This window comes from Anoplophora glabripennis, unplaced genomic scaffold (assembly GCF_000390285.2).
Source record: "Anoplophora glabripennis isolate ALB-LARVAE unplaced genomic scaffold, Agla_2.0 scaffold14, whole genome shotgun sequence".
Classification (NCBI taxonomy): domain Eukaryota; kingdom Metazoa; phylum Arthropoda; class Insecta; order Coleoptera; family Cerambycidae; genus Anoplophora; species Anoplophora glabripennis.
Window position 1 is genome coordinate 2,320,950 of NW_019416352.1, and position 17,946 is coordinate 2,338,895.

General features: G+C 31.9%; 1 protein-coding gene across 5 annotated transcripts in view; it reads left to right on the plus strand.

Moving 5' to 3' along the window:
• The window catches only part of LOC108904063 (A-kinase anchor protein 1, mitochondrial), a 68,766-nt gene that overhangs the window by 39,064 nt on the left and 11,756 nt on the right, over positions 1-17,946 (plus strand). Inside the window, exon 2 of one of the 5 annotated variants that reach the window (XM_018706457.1) lies at positions 3,078-3,110. The exons of 3 other annotated variants lie outside the window; for them this stretch is intronic. The gene's annotated coding sequence lies outside the window, so the exon portion shown is untranslated. Of the gene's footprint in view, positions 1-3,077; positions 3,111-10,802; positions 10,840-17,946 lie in introns of those variants that run through there. One more of the 5 variants, XM_018706460.1, reaches the window with a different exon arrangement.

Sequence of the window (17,946 nt, forward strand, 5' to 3'; positions counted from 1 at the left end):
TTTTTTGATGAATAGTTCGAAAGGAATCGAGTTTCTCATAGGTCAGTTGTTGACCCTCATTGCTAGCTCCTACCGTGGTAAAAATACGTGTAGTAAATGTCACATTAAATTAAATTTGATACTGTAGTCGGATGTAGGTAGATTTACAATAAATTTAAACGGGAATTTTTATCATAGTGTACTGTACTGAGGAAATAATTGTTTTTCCTTCAGTATAGAAACATTTTTAGATATTTTAATGACTGTTTCAACTTACTAAGTGAATTATATTTTGATTACATACATTGCACACATTATATTAGATTAGATGGTAGTTGGCGATAGCTTTTCTCTTAAAATAAGCGTTCCGTATTATACAGTATTTCTTGGAAATATTTGATGTGGATCATGTCATATCCTGAAGCTTTGATGTAAACAATTTTGGAACATTTAGGTTTAATTTGCGTTACGTGAAGCGTTGTACACAGGAAACTGGCTCTTTATTTTGAACATGGATATATATTTTAATTGATAATTTGATAATATAATACCGACATAATCTGACCTAATTCAATATTATCTCGAGTGGTGATCCTACAATGTTATTTTTTTTGAAGTGGGCTAGTTTTCTATCACGTACAGTAGAAGTGAGAATTGATCTTTATGGCTACTTTACTGTCTCCAGTAACAATAAAAAAGAGATATTAGTCTTAAAAAATTAATAGATTTGACGATCTAGGTCCTTGGTTTATTTATATATTAGATTCGACTTAAAATATACAACGTTTGATATTGTATTGTCCCGTTTCAATAAATTAGCTAATAATTGATGAATGATTGGTGATTATATAATGAAATAATTCTTGTAAGTTAAAAAAATAAGTTCTATTAGTGACAGGCTATAATTGCTTGAAAAAAAATTGAGGCGAGAGTATAGGGACGTAGATCTATCTTTTAGTTAAACTAATCATCCGATTTGTTACGCAATTTTGAGATTTTCTCGGCCATACTTTACTTTCTCTTCTGTTCAAGTCGATGTAAATAGGAAGTTTTTACCTAAAATGTTCATAATTTATAGTAGTTCAATCTCGTCATAAATTTGCTTGTAGACAGTAAAATACATAATAAATATCTGCAGATGAATAAATTTTACATTTTTTAAAAACGTATTTACACGTGTTGGGGAAAACCAGCATTTTAATCAGACAACAATTAATTAGCTTTTTGCTGGTTGCACATTCAATATTTTACCAGGGTTTGTGCTAAAGAATCTTATTTTATTCTAGAAGTAAATACTCGTTTTAACGTTCAGGGTTTCTTTTTCGGACCACATAAGTATTTTGTATTGTCACTTCCAGAGTATGGTAGGGAGTAGGTACGAAACAGGATAAACAGGATTCTTGGATAAAATTATAATGATTTTGTTCGGTTTGCTTCCGTACCACCTTCATATTTAGCTTGTCCTTTCTCTTTATCAATGCTTTCCCTTGATATAATGTTTTGCTAATAGTGTTTATTGTTGTGTAGGATGTTAGAAAAAATGGCGTACTTTCTTTTATGCAACCAATAGAGCGTGTAGTTGTTCACTGTTTGGATATTTTATTCGCAGTTCAAAAAAAAAATGTGTAGAAATAGTTTGAAGTTTTAAGTAACAAAAATAAATACATGCCTTCTAAATCTTGTTGAAGGTTATACATTTCTTTAATATACAGTAATATTCACATATTTTAACTTACCAAACTTATCCAAAAAAAAAATTCTGGATGTACAGGAGACCCTTACAAATACAATTTTGTAAAGAAAAAATCAAAAAGGTCAGTTCGAAAATTGATTTAAAAATACACTTCTGCACGGCACTGGAAACTGGTCCACTGTAAAACCTGACCTCGCACAATGCGACCGGTATGGCGGCGTGATAAAAACGGACAAAAACTTTCGCAAGGAAAGAAATATGTAAATAGAATTTTATCGCACCTATTTTATATCGGCAAATTCAAATGCTTTTGTCTTTATTAATTATTAATAAAATTAATTTGTGTTTTTAAATAATATAATCATTTGACATACCCGATGCTGCAACAGCAATTGTTCAAAATTTTATCCACTCACGTGTAAACACATTTGGGTCCGTCTTACTCACTTTCTACGAACTAACACAAATGATGTATTGCTTCACCATAACACAAATATTTCACCATAATACAAATGTTGTCTTGCTTCACCATAAATTAAAACGATATCCATCAACTCTGAGTTGCTATACACGCAAGCCATTTTTGACACTAACTACTAAAAAACTGATGTAAATACCACAGATAACAGGTAAAAACTACCGCAACGACTTATTTCAGTATTAGAAGTCACATGGCTCTCCACGCGTATTGCGAATGACGCTAGAGATACAGTTGTCCAGCTATGTAGTGGTTTAATGTGTTATAACTTCAATAATTTTTTTCTCAGAAACTATAAGGATTTTACAAATTTTTTTTTACAATATTGACTCCATTTCTCATGCCGCATCTATTCCCAAATTTTTTTGGATAAGTTGTGAATCACCCTGTATATGTATTCAAAAATCTAACTTTATGGACAAATTGGTAATTAGAAAATATCTTAATTTTGTTAATGAAAAAATCATATACCTGACGATGAAATCGTTAAATAATGTAATTTTTTTGGTTACAAAGAGCATTAATTTGAATTAGTTTAATACTTAATTAAATTAAAGAAAAAGTGCAAGAGCATATAATAAATCATAATTTTCATCATCTTTTGCATTAAAATATCACTCCATTAAATCAACAGAGCTATCAGATACATTTTGATACATAATACGGTATGTTGAACAAATATTTGCCCATTTCTACAATCTGAGTACCTACATCAATATAAACCTGTTGGTACTGATAATACACTCCAACAGAAAATATTATTTTTCGCGTATCGATATGTACCTTTTTATCAGATAAATTTCGAAAAAAAAACAAATCTCTACATTCCTGAGTACATAGAGATGTAGATCTGTTTAAATGTAACTATATATGTAGTTGCAATTTTAAGTTACGTGGCATTTTGTATAACTTTATTTATTTTTCCAGGTAAGTGTTCGTCCATCTTCGTCACCGTCTTTAGTGAGTATAAAAAGTCAGTTAGCTAGTCTATTTAGGTGTCAATTAAATAATTATTTCAATATCTGTTTCCGTTTACGGCAATTTAATAGTCACTTTAATCGAAGTCGAAGTTCCCGACCGAACCATACTTGCAAAATTACCAACCGCGAACCCAAAAAAAAATTGAAACCAAAGGAAAGACCATCCGAACGAGAACATGGCGCCCAACGTGGGGCAAAATATGAACAGCTCCAGAACGAGAACAATATTAACCGCGAGGCATACAAAAATGAATCATTGAGAGGGAAATATTATTCTAATTAGTTGTCTGAGTAATCTCTTAAGGATATAATTTAATTTTTAACGTAATTCGATACCTTTAGGCGTACATGTGGTCAAGTTACACATGAACAATGAGATTATGATTGTATTGTACATAAAGAAGTTTATTAACTTCTGTATGAATAAATAGACACTGGACATTGCATCCTTGTTAAGATCTTTATATAGAAAATATTCACGCACAAGTAAAAAAATTTCTCTTTCTAAAAACCTAGTACCTCATTCATTTCTGGTGTTAACGGCAAAGCTGTCAGAATTAATTTGTATCCTTTTTTAACCACATCCTAGAGTTGGTTAGTATGTTAACACGTAATTCGAGCCTCTAATATTTGTTCTATTTGTTTATGTAATGGAAATTTTGCGCATTATCCAATCGCTATATTTGTTAACGGGGGCCTGCTATGTTTTTAAACAAGAATGCGTGGATGCTCCTATGTTTCAAGTCACTAATAAAATCAAACAGTGGTTTACAGTTTATATATAATATATTAATTTTGACAAGGAAAAAATGATCTAATATTTACAGCGGTAATACGCAAAAATAGATTTTATATTTACCCAATTTTATTTCATATTTTTGAGAGTTGGAATTGCCAACGTATTTTGACGTTTCAAGTTTGATTTTATTTATACTGTTGGGTTTTTTTGTACACCGTATATTTCGAGGCTCTTTGGATATTACTCTTGGCATGAGTAGATGTTTTGTTCATTAATATTAAATCTTCACACATTACCAGGTACATACTTTTCTAAATTTTGTTGAATTCACTGTATATTCGTTTGTTCCGTATAAACGATGTCTTGCAGCTTTTCCTATTTCTTTTGCCCATGTCTCCTTATTTTCCGAGTTAATCTTTCTAATATCTCTTTGTTATGTTGAAATATTGTAACAAAAGACCAAAAAAAAAAGTTTTCCGCAATTACTACTTTTTTCTTATGCATTCATGTCTTTTAATTTTCATATTTGTTCATGTTTGGGTTATCACCATTTAACGTCTCCATTACTGATCGGATTGAGCTTTTGTAATCTTGGTGTGAGTATTTCCTGTTTCTCTAACGTTGTTTCTTTCTTGTCTCACCCCGTACGAGCTGTGTGAACGTTCTGACTGGGAACCTGTTTGAATGAACGGAAATACTAGGCACTTGCGCGTCAGTGGATGCGAGTAAAATCGATCGATGCCGGCCGAGCGGCATGTCTTCAGAAGCCGGAACAGACGCAAGGTCTGAAATCTGAAGAATCCACAAGACCACTGACGCACCTAATCCTGTTTGGTAATTGGAACACGAACAGTAATGCGATTTGGAAAAGAGTAGATTCTCGTTTGGCGTGGAAAAAGTACGTTGCTCTACATAAGATTATCTTTTTGTTTTTAATTAGAAATGATTTCCGAGCTCGAGTTTTGCTTTGTTTTTTCTTTAAATTTTTTTTTCTTTTCGCTGAATTATTCCATGGGATATGGGACCATGGAGTGGCAGATGGGTCAAGGCGTACCTTCACGATTGGAGTTTTCAATTGATTATACAAATTTACAACGACAGAACTGCAATTCATTTTATTTAATGCATTGATAATACCTATTAATTATCTTCGAATTGCACATCGCTTTGTGTGATTATTTTTACAATGGGTAATTAAACTATTCGTTTTTCTATTGACACAGTATGGAAAACATTAATTAACCGCAGGTACCCACCGAAAAAATATGTAAAACAAATGATACATCCGAAACCTGAAGAATAACTACTCAACAGCGTATTTTTGATAGCTTAACAAATTCTGAAGAGCGGTTATGTCCTATTACTTTTTAAAATATTGTTACAGCTATTGATCTGGCCCAGGAGTTGCGTAGCTGCCAAGGAATATTGCGTTTCAGTGTATGTACTATTATTATTTTGATTCACTCTGGTTCTAGGTCAGATCACGTAAAAAAAATAGAATTATCTTTTGGTCGTGGTTTGAACTTATTTGATTTATGTACAGGGTTAGTCACTGTAATCTAACAACTTATTGTGAGTTTATTATTGAAATTACAAAAAAAGTTTTGTGAAATAGAATTAAATTCACTTAAATTTTGTATACATTGATCAATTTTATGTCTTAGTTCATCTAAGTTTACGCTAGTTTTCTCATAAACCTCGTTTTTTTAAGTAAACCCACAGAGAACTGTCCAAGGGTGTAAAGTCTGGGGTATTTGAAGTCCATTGAATATTTCCTTCATTACCAATCCACAAATCAAACCTATTATTTAAATAATTTCGTACTGCTCTGGTTCTATGCGGAGGCGCCCCGTCTTGGTGCCAAATTAAATTGGTATATTCCATCAGCTTCCAATTTGTTTTCTATTTGATTTTCAAGAAAATGCAGGTATCTTTCCCCAGTCAAAGCACCTTCATAAAATACTGGGAAAATGATTTTATTTCTCAATATACCGCACCAAATATTAAACGATGATTCCTTGACTTGGAATTTCCCTATTACAGTGAGGATTTTCATTTGCAAAGGTATGAGAGTATTTTTTTTTATTATAAATGCCAGGTGTTGTAAGAGTCACCTGATCAGTCCATAAAATCTTTTCAGAGTAGTTTAAGATCGTCATTTTTCCAGCGCAGCATTTTTCTACAGTACTCTAATCGCTGAATTTTTTGATTTTGGGTGAATTTTTGGACCGGCATAGTTTTATAGGAGCGGTATTTATATGTATGTAACGTTCTAATAATTTTACTTTAACTTATATCTAACTATCTGAAGCATTTACTGTGGACTTTTGTGGCCTTTCTTCAATAATTTAATATTTGAATTGACCATGGTTAATCTCGAATGAATATTTGCTTACCTTGAAAATATAGTAATCGGCATAGTTAGTTCTAATTCTTCATTTTGAATAATTCTTCGTTTCTGTCTTCCAAGAGATTTTGTTTCTCTAAAGCGTCGCTCAATGTCGTAAAATGCAACTCGAGATGAAATTGGAAACCCGGGATGCAAACGAGCATACTCGGCGCGCGCTGCATTCACGTTATTATTATTCTTGTAAAATAACGGATAACTTTAAATTTTTCGTTCTCACTAAACATTATTTCTTTGTTAAAATAGTTTATTATAGGAAATAAATTATTGATGATAAATAAACTTATGTCATTTGTTCGTTCCGTGTACCTCGTCCATAGCCACTGCGATCCGTCAGACCTAAGTATGCACTAATATATAGGGTGTTCCATGAAAAAAATTTTTTCTTTAACTTAGTGATTTTCATTATTCAATTGTTTTTCTAATACTGTATTATAAAAATTCTTTTGCATTGGAAACTTTTTGTAATTTCAATAATAAACTCACAATAAGTTTGCCAGATTACAGTGACTAACCTTGTACATACAGAGTTACCTACAACATTACATTTTTGCTTACACCGATGCTTGTTTTGAGACGGGTAAGACTTTGAACCTTGAACAATTATTATCATAGAGAAAATATTTGTACAATAAATTGCATACAGTAATAGGAAGAATTTTATCTAGGTGCAGGTAAATCCAATTGATTTCATTATTTATTTCTTGAACTCGTTGGGTCTATTTCTAGGACAAATATTTTATTCCCTTTAAATGTTCGAGAAGACAAAATCTAACAACAGAATTACAAAAAAAATTGCAAAACCAAAATGAAATTTTATCGGTAAGAAAACTATTTTTAACTTATTACACAGCGAAAATATGTGCTAACAACTGCAGCTCCAGCAAAAATAGAATACTACAGATAAAATTCATGAGACAGCTACTAATTTCAAGATGACGTAATGTTTTAAAATAATTACAATAAAAGTTCTTTTTTATGCGACAAAAATTGATCTTTTTCGTCCAGTCGAAGATAGCAAATGAAGTACTCGTGAATATAAGTAATTTTCATTAATTTTCCTTTGTTTATATTAACATCTATTGAAATAATCTAGATCCTTATCATACGTGAAATGTTTTAGAGAAATTACAGTCTATTTTTACTCGAGCAATTGGAAGTCAATAATTCCAATATTTATTAACATTTATTCGACGAACAAGAAAAATTACTTTTCCAGGAAATTTATATTGTAGGTACTTCGGAATTGACGAAGTCATTACTTTTCCGAACAACGTTATGAAATATTGAATTATTTGTGCATTAAATTTAAAACAAGAAGTTCTTCATGTGCCCATTTTTTGATGAATTGGGTACAGTGAATATAGGGGGTGTACAGAATGTCCCAATTTATCGGGGTAGAAGAAAGAATGACATGGTCATTTTTAAATCCATGGTTCTTCTCTATAAAATCTACACTGTACAAAAATCATTCAATTTCACTCACAATCAGTAATTTATCAATTTCTGTCCACACTCTATTAGTATGAATACAACTAAAATTTGTTGAGTTGCAACAGGAGTGAATTTTACTCAAATCCGAATTTCTGCTATCAAGTGAGTGACTTTTGACTCTATTCTGCGTATGTAAAACCAATTAAGCGTCGACTTTATCGAAATTTAACTATTATTGAATAATTTTTTACTCAGACTCGGTTTATATTCTCTTTTTACAATTTAATTTAAATATCATTGTATTAAACTCATAAACTACTAAGCTGCCACAGTGATTTTATATAGATCTGTTTTAGAGAGAATATTTTATGTTAAATGCGTCCTAATGGTCGCTTGTGGCGCCCTCTAAAAGATACAACGAAATCATCGATAAATTCGAATTTGTCATCCCAAAAAACCCCCGGATACGAAATTTCACGAAATTAGCTCAAAGTAGTCGAATATAGTATCACAATGTCAATACCAAACAAAAACATAATTTTCATATACCATTTGCACAATTAAATTTAAGTACTCGTTCTCCAAACGTTGTAGGGCCTAAAATATGTAATTGTTTACCTGTGGAACTAAAAAATGTAAATAATGAGTTTTTATTCAAAACAAAATTGAAATAAATAAGTGTTTGTATTCCGTATTAAAGTTCTGTCGTTCAATGTAATTTATGTTTGTGTTTGTATGACTATTCCTATACATGTTTTCATGTCTAAAAGGAAAATAAATTATTATTATTATTATTATTATTATTATTATTATTATTATTATTAAAAGAAAATGTTATTTATTTTTTAAACTTCAACACCAAGAAGTACCTCTACTAATTCTAAGTGTTAGGTATATCTTCTGGCGATGTTTGTAACCTTATTTTTATTTCACCCTGTATAAAGTGATCTAAAACTTAAAGTTACAGAAAATTATCACGTAGGTACGCTGCTCAATTCTATTAAAAATCTAATGTTTTCGTAATTAAAAAAATTACAAAATACACCAAAATTGAAAACCGCTGTTTTCTTTTTCGAAAGTCGACCCCTTAACGAGGTTCGATACATCTTTTGCGGGACAGGCGGTGCGGGAGGGAATCCTATGCTTATACACAGTAGTTTCGTTGTAGTACCAACCTTACATAAACTAATTTGAGCGAACGAAATATATACGAATGAAATTTATACAACACATATTAACTTGCATATATTTTTAGTGTTTAATGCACGGCAGTTAACTTTTTATTTGAATAAAAGTGTCTATTTATTCATTACTAGCGGCCCGTCCCGGCTTCGCACGGGTGGTCATTTATTTTAAACATTTTGGGATATAAAAAATATAGCCTATGTTACTCCGGGATAATGTAGCATTCTAATGGTGAAAGAATTATCGAAATCCGTCCATTAGTTTTTGAGTTTATTCGTAACAAACATACATACAAAAATACAGTAATCTTTCCTCTTTCTAATATTAGTATAGAAGAGCTTGTAAAATTATGTATGAAATCTGGCAACATTGCCCCAGCGTGGTGGTAAAAGTTGGGTCAACTGTCATTACTGTCAACTATGCTTTGCGCGTATTCCCTAAATGAGAATGAACATCCAAGATACAAAGAAAAAGTAATGACTGAAAAGCAATATAAAATGCGTATGAAACAGAATGTGGGACTGATAAGAAAAAAGTAAAATGTGCAAACCGAGAATACATATGATAACTATCAAGAAGCTCAGTATATGATAGTGAGACGTCGCCTTGTCAAATTGAAGATTATGACAGAACATCTATACTGTTCGTTATGCAAAGAGATCCATTCAATTTTTGTTTCAAATTGCTATTATATTGCATTAGATCACGAAAAATTTATTTAATATTAATTATTAGTATATATGTATTCGACTGGAATAATTTTGTAGTCTATAATCGAGCTATTCAAATATAGCGCGTCAGTAGAAGCGTCAAATACAGCGTACAGTGTTGCCATATTTCCTTTCATTGGATCAGAATATCTTTGTTCAAATTTATCAAAACGTTATTCCATTATCCCAATAACAATGTAAATTGTAATTGTATATTTTTATTGTTTTAAAATATATAGTAATATTTAATTCTTTAATTGTAATTATATTTTCCCGATCCTAACCATTTTTAAGAGCAATATTCACGTTTGATTAAAGTTTTTTTCCCAACTCGCATACGAGCCTGTGTAAAAAGCATAATTTTTAATATAATTTTTCAAAAAAACTATATTGTCAATCGATCTGATATTTTTACACGAGGCAGTTGGCATATTTATTAACAGATTTCAATGATTTTCAAAACCTTACAATTTTTTTTTCGGTATCGAACCTCCTTAACTAATTACTTTTTTTCTATCTTCTCGGCAAATGGGGGTAACCGCTCGAAAATGTTGATTTAGCCCACCACGTACCAAATTTTTTTTAAATTTGGAAAATCTGGAAATGTGAAATTTGTTGCTCAAAATATAGTATATTTGCTCGAAATCTTAAAATCCATTGTTTAGTTAACATTAGGTCGATCCACTTAAGAGTTGTTTACGGGTCATCAGCGAAACCGTCGGATTTCTTTCTGGAGGCCACGGATTTTCGCGTCGATTCTTAGAGCGGGGGTGGATCGAACGCCCACGCTGAACAGTCATTAATTTTTCTCCGCCGCCACGGAACGACGCAGTCTCGGGAGGGTGCTTTTCAAGGCAGTGAGCGATTCACTCAAGATTCGGCGGACGTAAACACCTCTAACCCAGATTTTTGCGTTGTGACTTGTGACTATGTAATTATTGTTTGTTGTTGGATGCGCAGTTGGCCCCTTTATTCGCCCTCGCGGTGTGTTTGTGTCGTGTTGGCTAATATGCGTCACGCGGGCTCATTCGTTGAACTTAAAAAAAAGGTAACGCCCACTCCTTTGAAGGTTGAGATAGCTGCATGCCTTCTGTCCTTATTGTTTAACAGGATTGTTGTAAATATTGTGCAACTGTGTGCAATGCTAGTTTTGCCGGCAAAGTAAGGATAATCCTGAAAAATAATGCGTTCAGTTTTGTTTTGTGATTCTACGGATATGTACAAAGGTGTAAAGGTAGGAATTGTGGCTGCCCTCTAGAACTGGACTTGTGATAGTGACGATAATAGTTTTTTTTTAATTTGCTTGCTAATTGTAAATATTATGGACGCTAGTTCTATTTTGTGTGAAAACATCCATTAAATTTGTATTCGTGAGGGTATTTTACGTCAAAGTTCAGACAGCTAAAACCAAAGTGTAAAGGGTATGACAAAAGTTAAAGTAAATCTTGAGAAACTTAATTAATCTAATTTTTTAGATAAACTAAATATATTCGCAAATGTATTGGCATTAATAATAATAATAATAGTAATAATAATAATAAAGGGTATTTATTTCCAACAGGTAAAAAAACCCATTACAGGAAACGCATAATCAAAAATATTTACAACTACATAAAAAATAAATCAGATACTTTTAAAGCCACGCGTGTTATAATGTTACAGTATACAGGGCTGGAAAATCCACATGGTCCATCTGCCTTTACATGAGAGCGACAAAGTAAAGTAAAGAAATCCCTGCGATAGACAAGGATGGCTATAGTGAAGACGTTTCATAATCCGAATAGTCACCGCCCGTTTCGGGTTAGAAGTGAGAGTGACTATTCAGATTATGAAACGTCTTCAATGTAACCATCCTTGTCTATCGCACGGATTTCTATGACTTACTTTATCGCTCCACGTAACGGCCGATGTACCATGGGGACTTTCCGAACCTGTATATTAAGACAATTTGAATATAAAGAAATTCGCATAAAGTTGATAATAGTAAAGAATTATAATCAATATTTGCCGGGTTTATACAGGGTGTATCACGAAGAGGGCCCAGTAGAATTATCTCAAAAAGTAGTCAATTTAAATCTGAAAATTTGTATACTGGGGTTTATCAGAAATACGCGCCTAAAGTATGGAATAAATTCAGTAAAAACAAACCAAATTTTTTTGGAAAAAATCCTCGAACAGGTCGATTTTTAATTTAAAAAATACATATTTTAGTATAAAAGGCGATTTTCAACCGTCATTTGTTTTCGAGTAATGACGTCATCGTAATTTTTTTTTAAATAGCAACCCCCTATTTTTTTTGATTCTGAAAGAGCGTTTCATTGTCGATCCGACAGTATTAAAATGTTACCATCTTACATAGGAAAGTTTTCGAGTAAATGACGATTGAATGTTAGAAAACCCAAATCAATTAAAATAAAGCAAAAACGTTGTCAAATTTAGTTTTTCGAAATACCTGAAGGTTTTTATGGATCACGTAGGTATAAATCTTTACAAAGTGTCACTGTCATACCAACTTTCTGAGTATTGTAAACGATATAAAAATTATTATTATTATAAAGTGTTATACACATTTAACTGTCACACAAAAAATTGAAATTTTAATTCTTATCGGATGCGGGGATAAGACTAGAACGCAGCAGGAAGTTTGCGATTTATTTAATGAAAAACATCCAGATCGCCGTATCAGCCAATCAACAGTCAGTAAGATAGAATCTAAATTTAGAGAAACTGGCAATGTTGTAGATATTCCAAAACCTGGACGTCCAAGCGTTAGTGAAAAACATCACAAACAGAACATTTTGATAAGTATGGTAGATATTCCTCTAATACTTCACGATTGGTTGCATTAAACAATGAAATTAGTCAGACCACAGTGCTACATATCCTGAGGAAGGAAAAAAATTATCCCTACAAAATTCAACTTGTGCAGGAACTCAATGAAGACGATCCCGACCGCCGCTTACACTTTTATGAAATTATGATGGATTTATTTCAAGTAAATAGAGATTTACACCGGCAAATGCTTTCAGAAGGGGCCACGTTTTGTCTCAATGGTACAGTGAACCGTCAAACTTGCAGCTACTGGAGTCGGGAAAATCCTCATTGGATGGCAGAGACACATACCCAACACCTACAGAAATTAAATATGTGGGATGGAATAGTTGACAACAGAATAGTAGGGCCTTTCTTCTTTGAAGGAACCCTTACAGAAAATAACCTTGTTCCAGCGCTTGCAGTAATTTTTCCTAACGATAATGACCCTGATATTCCTGATGACGCCATATGGTTTCAGCAAGACGGTAGACCTTCGCACTATGTGCGCCCTTTTCGAGATTTTCTGAACAATTGTTTTCCTAAGAGGTGGATCGGCAGACGAGGACCGATAGAATGACCCGCGAGATCCCCAGATCTTACACCCATGGACTATTTCTTATGGGGTTACTTAAAGTCCAAAGTGTACGTTAATAGACCACATAATTTAGAAGAACTCCAAAATTGTATTATAGATGAAATACACAGAGTTACCCCAGAAATAATTCATAATGTGCAAGAAGAATTTCTACACAGACTTGCATATTGTCAAGAAGTCGGTAGGTGGCAATTCGAAAACTTAATTTAGGTAGAAAACTTAATGAATTGTATTTACTTGACAAAGGAATTGTTATTTTTTTAAAGAATAAAATTTACGTTTTCTAACATTCAATCGTCATTTTTTACTCGAAAACTTTCCTATGTAAAATGGCAACATTTTAATACTGTCGGTTCGACAGTGAAACGATCTTCCAGAATCAAGAAAAAAATAGGGGGGTTGCTTTTTTAAAAAAATGTCGATGACGTCATTACTCGAAAACAAATGACGGTTGAAAATCGCCTTTTATACCAAAATATGTATTTTTTAAATTAAAAATCGACCTGTTCGAGGATTTTTCACAAAAAAATTTTTATTTCGTTTTTACTGAATTTATTCCATACTTTAGGCGCGTACTGTATATTCAATGAAAATAGTCAACTTCCTCGCACTTCCGCTTATACCGGAAGTCATCATCAGCTCTGTTATTTCAAGTGGAACACTATGTATATTTATGCATTTTTTAATTCTACGGCAAATTCTAGACTATTTTCATATAAGGTACTATGAGCCCAAATGTGACAGTTTTCAAGAAAAAAATTGAGGGATGTGTCATTTTTGAAAATAGAATAACTCCGACATTTTGCTTTAATTATTAATGAAATTTGGCATGGATACTTTAAAAGCAATGAAATTCAACCAGTTTTTGTGAAATTTGCAAAAATTCATACAGAGTGTTTAAAAACGTATAGCCAATATTGCGACGTTGAAGTTGAATTTACTCAAAAATTTTCAAGTAGTACACCCCGTATATTATTACATTAATTAATGCAGAATTAAATTTCCTTTATAATAATACTATAATTCCCTATACAGTTCTTGTGTAAAATCGAAATTATTGATTTAAAAAATTAAAAATTCTTATTTGTCATGTCAAAAAACATAATAGTACCAATTTTTTTTGTTCGTACTCTTGACAGTTTTCAAAATTATTGAGAAAATTCAAAATAACATTCAAACATTGAACGCCCTGTATCTTTAGTCATATTTAGCTCAATGGACTTAAAGTTGTTAGAAATGTATATCCGGAAACGCTTCGTTTTCGAAATACAGTGTTCAAAACATAACTTTTAATGTGTGTTCACTTTCACTAGTACTTTACACAGGGTGTCCAGGGAATTGTAGGTAAATTGTGAAGTTCTTAAAAATATAACGTCGATAATTTTGTTTTATTTTACTCCCCAGATTTTCAATTTGAGCTATAATTTTTTTGTTTATTAAGTTGATAATTGGTGAGTTATTTTAAAGCCATTGTACTAGAGTATACAATATTTAGATAGCTTCTTTCCTGGAAGCAGTGTTCTCACCAAAAATATTCAACTTTTTCATTTTTCTCGCCGTTTTTTAAATTATGCTTTCATGGTGAAAAATCTGTTTTCAACTCGATTTGAAGAGTTAATAACTCTTCCGGGGGTACCCTATACCTGGACACCCTGTATGTTGCTATAGGTAATTATAATTTGGTTAACGGTATTATTGAAATAAGTAGTGTATTTTATTTGATTAATTAAAAACATGCATATCAGATATAAGTATACTAAACCATTTCCAGATATTTTAAAGGTAGTCGTTTAAAGTTTAAGTAATGTGTCATTCGCTGACTATCAAATAAGGATTTTTGTTTTAATAAATTACGAATATATGGGTTGTCTTTAGAATATATAGAAAATCTCGAAACGACATTTAGCTATTTTTAAACAGGTCCAGCACATTTTCGTTTGATTAATATCTGAACTCGCCTAATTTTATACGATTTATAGAGAGTCGTCTTAAAAATAGGACATTGTGGGTATTTTTAAGCAGATACTTGTTCCCACAACCATCGCTGACTTTTAAAAAGCGTGTTGGAACAAATGTACACATGTGGATTTTTTGGCATCACTGTTTCATTAACAAAGTAAATTGTGATGCAGGTATTGTTTAATTTAGTTTTGTAAACAAATTAATAAATGAATTTGCGAATAGAAATAGTATAATTTCTCTGAAGTTGGAATAAAGTGGCAAAAGTAAAATTTTGCGTACATTTTTGTCTAGTATTTGAAATCTAAAGAGAATAAAATAAATAACTATAAATATAAGTGCCTTGATTTTAGCCATTTTTAAAAATGTATCGGATATTTTGTTAAAGGTAAACTTAATGGAACTTTTTACTATTACTTACTAATACTTTTTGAAAACTGTCATAAAAGATAACTTTTAATTCTGTCTCTTCGAGAACAAATTAGTTTTTTCATACTTGACAGAAGCTATATAATTCATAAATGAAAATTTTTGCTCCTTTCGCTAATTTTAGTAATATTTCGAAGGAGTCTTCGAAAAAAAACTGGTGCTCTCAAAACAAACTCCATTATTGAATACAAAATCTATACTTCGCAAGCTAGAATCGAAAATAACTAATTCAAAATCAACTTCTAATGCAGAAATGCATTTTATACATCGATTATTCCTCATTCTTGCATTCGATTCGATATATTGGATTAAACAATTTTACTTGAATGGTGCGATCTAATGGATCACCGATGATTATTTCTTATGTAAATATGGAGGTTTTTTTTTTTAATTGGTTTGGCCGCTGTGAAATGGGAAGGTGTCGGACGTGTGTTGAAACCGTTCGGTTTTGTAACGATTTTAAAAACGTGGTTATCACTTTACTATCTAATGAATCGATGATGGATGAATGTCTGCCGAACCCGGATATATAAAAATTATTCGCGAAGAGAAATCTATTCTGCTATAATTCGCTTAATGGTCGATTAACTATAACTATTTTTTTTTGTATGTCGCAACGCCTGCTTCTAAGTATGTCTGTGCTATATTTCATTCTTAAATACGTTTTTTTTTTGTTTGTGAACTGAAAGCGGTTTAAAGTTTTGAGGCAACTTTCGTAAATCACCTCATATGTCCCGAATTGATTTTACGATGTGTTGCTAATTTTAACTGGTGTGCTAACCATAACAGTAATTAAAAACTAAATAAATGCCTGCGCGTCTCACCAACAACTTAATTATTGCCTGCGAAAAAATCGTGTAAATGATTTTTTTTATTTTCATTGAGTGCTATCAGATAAACTGCGGAGTTTTTCTTTTCATTTTATTCGCGTTAACTTTCTTATTTTAGGATTATTAATATAACCGGATATTTAGTTTCAAGGAATGTATTATTAACGTTATTAGGTAGATCATAATTGAGTTATAACTGTTTTTCTGTAATTAAGTTTGGCTCACTGACCTACAAAAAATATAAACAATGCTTTTAGCTTTAATTGCCAAGGTGCCCATAACAATGAAATTGTGTAAAATTGTTTTAAATTCGTGATATAGGGAATCCCAATGAAAAGGAATCACCTTGATAACTTGGCGTACGTTTTAGTCGAGTTCCTGAATCATGTGTACAGATATACAGAAAGTTTTGAAAATAAAAGGGTGTTGAACCTTTGGATATTGTGGATTGCTAGGGTAACAGCATTTCTCTATAGGTTTACTTAAAAATGTATACTACCTTGTCCAAAAAATAAGTTGAATTACTTATTTAAAGTTGCTGATGTTATGAAAGCATACAAATTTAAAAAAAAATCGTAACGTTTTGAAATTATCAGGGTTTCTTTAAGACACTGAGGTTGAAAAGTTATAGTCGATATCCTTAGTTTATTCGTTATTTGCACAAAGTTATGCCAAGTTATTCAAATATCCCTAATTATGCAATTTTTGACCTTTTTTCTAACCAACATTTTCACTTTCAAAAATTTTTTTATCAAAAACCCATAATTACGACTTGTAGAAAATACTTTGCAGTTTCCAAAACTCTGTTTGGATTTTCTGTACGACCATTATTTCCCGAGTAATTGATTGCCAAAGTCAAAAATGATTTTTTTGCTTTGATCGACGGTACCACCCAAATTGAAGAAAATTAAATTATCTAAAAGAGCTTTATGAAGAAATTATCAAAAAAAATTTTTTTAAGTCCATAGTCCTTTTTAAAAAAAGCAAAAATTACAAATTTTTCTTCCGTTGATTTTCTTATGATTATACTCAAAAACTGTTGACGCTAAAAAAATTTAAACTGCAGATCTGAAAACTAGCTGAAGCTTTAATTTCCTTATATTTGATTCTCTCTACGACCATTTTCCTCCAAGTTACAGTTCATTGAAAATGACACAAAATTTTGTCATTTTTTTAATATACCTTAATTTCTGTGGCTAGTGTATTAGTAAATGCACAGAGGAAAAAACACAATACATGAGTAATTTTTTTTTAAATTTAATAGGTGGTTTAACAAGATTAAATTAATCAAGGTTTTTGTTGGTAATTAATTGCGTCAAGTGTTACAGGGTGTTATTTTCCCTAGAGTTAAAAAGAACCTACGCTTTCCTTTCATACACCAGTGACGTACGGAAGGGTATGTTGTGCTCTCTTTTGAAAATAAATATTTTTCATAATTTTATTAAAATCACAAACGCGTTTCGGTCGATAGCCGCACGGTTTAAGGCGTCAGTACTTAAATCGATGTGTCGATCTGCCCGGGTTTCGAATCCCGCGGCCGGTTGAACGTAGATTAGCTATGCTTGTACGGAGGATTGGCACCCTCTGTGCAGGTATGGTAGGGTGGAAGAATGTTGGCTTGGGTCAATGTGAGAGATTGACAGCGGTTGGCATTTGACCACCCCCCTAATTAATGAGGTTTTCCAGGTTTCCCTCATTCTTGCACTGAATGGTG